Raw genomic sequence first — 3,674 nt, 5'->3', positions numbered from 1 at the left:
ATCACCGTGGAAGAGTCTTCATCACTAGACTCATCCTCATCTTCATAAAGCTCCTCTAATTGTTTCCTTGTGTCCATATTATAAAGCTTCTTGGTACCTGTCTTTCCATAGAGGCTAATCGTACCATGTCGCCAATCTTGAACAACTCCCACTGCACGTAACCATGATCTGCCCAGTATAATAGGATATGCTCCCAACCCTGCTGGCATCACATGAAAATCAACCACTGCCTTTGCATCATATGCCTCCACTTCTAAGCTCTTTACAACACCTAAGCATTTTACTTTTTGATGGTTTGCCAATCTGATCCGAAAACTTGACACCCCAGCCACTGTGAGACCCATCTTCTCAACGCATGAGTGTGTTATGACGCATATTTGGGCTCCGCCATCCACATAACCTTGTCCCAAATTTTTCCTTTTATGCCACACATCTACTATTGGACAAATGTCTGGTAGCTCGTCCATTGCCAACACCTTCACTGAACCTCTCTCTGGCTCTTTCTCCATTGGGCTAACCATCCTCTTCCACTGTCGCTTTAGCTTAGGCACCATCTCTATAAGCTGCCCAAAAGTAACATCTGCCTTTCTGCTCGTCAGATCCTCCTTCAAGTCATAGCTTAATTGCCCATCCCCTAGTGGAAAATCTGAAACATGAAACTTTCGACGAGCTCTCCTTTTCCTCTTGGCCTTGACATCCTCGCCTTCATGGCTCTTTCCTTTCTTCTTACTAGGACCTGAGGCACTTCTTCCTTCCTTTTCCTTTGTGGTCCTCTTCCCAATAGGCATCACTAATGTATCCTCTAGCTTTGATGGCTTCTCCAAGGTGACTACACTTAGCACTTTTGTCTTTCCTTTTTCCTCCTGGGTCAGTCCACTGGTTCCTTCGTCTCCCTTAATTTCGATGCCATAATCATTTGACCTAGTTAACACCTGTCTTGGCAATGGATACATGTCTCCCCCCATCCTTGGTGGCTTATCACATTGCGGGCTGATGTGACCCAACTCTCCACAATTGTAACAGGTGGGTGTCTGCCTCCAAAGCCTACCATTGCTTTGTCCAACACCATTCCTAGGCCTTTCTTCAACTCCTTGCTGATTTGCAAACCTCCCTCGACCTCGATTATTTCCCACTTGACCTAGCATGTTTAGGCTGAGATTCTTCATCAAATCCACCATTTGCCTCATGTCTTGCCTTAGCCCATCATCTTGCACTGCTGTAGTGACCACTGCTGGCATAACCTGAGTAGTAACAGGAACTACTAGTTCATGATGAACCCCTGACATGCGCCCTTGTAAAGACTCTATAGGCTGAAATTCAGACCTCATTGGCAAAGACTCCACCTCTAACTGGCTCATTTTCCTCAGCTTCCACTCTTTGTTCCTTGCTACCTCTAGTGCATCCTCATATGTCCTAGGCTTCTTTAGCTCCACTCTCCAACGTATATTCTCCCAAAGACCAGCCAAGAACCTGTCCTTCTTCATCATGTCTGGCGGGGGTACCTGTGGTGCTAAGGCCTTGCACATTCGCTCCCATGCCAATGAAAACTTACGTATGTACGCATCTACTGGCTCACCTTCCTTTTGCACCAAAGCCTGTACTTCTTGCCACACTTTGTCAGGATCTTCTATCTTCACAAACTCCACTTCCAACCCATGTCGTAGATTGTCCCAACTCAACCTTACAGGTGGATCAGCCACACGCAACTCCTCTTCAAATGCTTTAGACCAAACTCGTGCATCACTCTTCAAACAAATTTGGAGAAGGCGTAACATTTGCGTAGGGTCATGAATCTGGTTGCTAATGCAGGCAACCTCCATCTTTTCCAAAAATTCTTCCACATCTTCATCACTTCTTCCATGAAACTCCGGATAAGAGAAAGCCATGGCTACCCAAATTATGATGCTTTGAGAACCCCTTCGAACACACGTGCAAGAACCCAAAACTTTTCACTACCCAATCCCCAGAAACTTCAATGGAGCTCAGCTTTAGATAAGGACAAACACATGCACATCAAATGAGTTTTCATAGTTAATCATCGGAATGACAACAGGCAAAGGACATTCCAGGATCTCTCTCAATCTTCTTGGCCCAAACATAAAGACTATGCGCTGCTGGAAAAAGATCTTCCTGGACACATGAACATTAATCTGAATTCTTTGAGTTAAATGAAAAGGAGTGAACTGAGGGCCATTTTGATCATCCATTAAAGCCAACCATGAAGCTCCCAAGAAGGCACACCTGACTCAACCTCTGATTTTGCCAAAATTTCAGCAGCATAACAGCATAAATGGCTCAAAATACCAAAAAACCAGCCATCATAACTTGGGAAAATTTCGACAGAGTTTCCCCAGAAGTAGAGCAGTAGGAACCCAAAATATAGACTGTCTATGTATGCATAAACTGTCAACAATAGAACCCGAGCATCAAGTAGGACTCACTAGTACATAGCCTATGGCGAGGTCACAAAAAGGGTGCTCCATCTACCTGTATCACCGAAAGGATCTCCACATTTGAGAATCCCCAATAAAAACCTCACGCTATCGACCCTCACACGAAGGCTAATGCAAATCGCGTGTAGTCAAGTCTCAGAAATGACTATCTTCCAGACCAAGTCTCAGAAATGGCTGGGACTGCCAAATATAACCAAGTATGGCTCCACAAATGTGTACAATGGCAGTTTCCACAAGTAACGTACAATCCAGCAGACAATGCGCTCAAATAGGCGCCAAGTGATGCATACCCACAATAACTGCAAGTGACATCAATGCTAGTATATCACTGTACTCCAGCTACCTGTACCTGTGTGAATCACCTGTACCTGTAATCTGTAACCTGTAACCTGCAACCTGCAACCTGTAATCCTGAATCTCGAAGCTTGAAGCTCGAAGCAGAAGGTACTCGAAGAAGATCCTCAGTGGGGGCACCAAAAGAATGTGAGCGGGATGAAAACACACACAGCGCCTCTATAACGACCCGACACACACTCTTGGGAAGATACACACACAGACTATGGGGCACCACTCGGCTTAGACAACACACCTGGCCGAGACAGGGAACACACCTCTGGAGTGAGAGGAGAGAGACTATCCACTTGCCCACTCCACACAGACACACTCACACACACACACCCAAAAAACTCAGCTCAAAAGAGGATAATTTCTGATGTTTAGATACAATTGAGCTTGGGCCAACACCAATGGGGCAAATAGCTCACACAATATGGGTAAAATAAGCCAGATACAATCACAAACTAGAGCAGAAACTTCGCTCATAGGAGAAACTTACACAGAAAAACAGCAGGAAAAGAGTGAGGAATTTGGAAAAATGGACAGCGCCATCGCGTCCGGAATGGCCCAAAACCCCAGTCTACAATGTCAAAGTGCTCAAATCCGACCTCGGATGAGCAGTTTACGGCCAAAACAGGCTCCAAAATGAGCAAAAACACAATTGCGGCTGTTCCTCCTCTCTTCTCCACGTTTTTTTTGTTCCCACACTTAGCTTTTTTAGTTGGGCACCCTTGGCCTTTTAGATGACCTCAAACGGACCCCGAACATGCCAAAAACTGACCTCACAGTGCATAGTTGTCACCTTTTTGCATCATTCGCACACCTGGCACTCAGCTTTTTTCCAATAATGCATCTCGCCACCACGTGAAGTGGCCCCAAAAAGTG

This window comes from Adiantum capillus-veneris, chromosome 13 (assembly GCF_014529385.1).
Source record: "Adiantum capillus-veneris isolate H3 chromosome 13, ASM1452938v2, whole genome shotgun sequence".
In the NCBI taxonomy this organism is placed as follows: Eukaryota; Viridiplantae; Streptophyta; class Polypodiopsida; order Polypodiales; family Pteridaceae; genus Adiantum; species Adiantum capillus-veneris.
The sequence above is the reverse complement of the archived record's forward strand: the minus strand, read 5'-3'. Positions refer to the sequence as shown.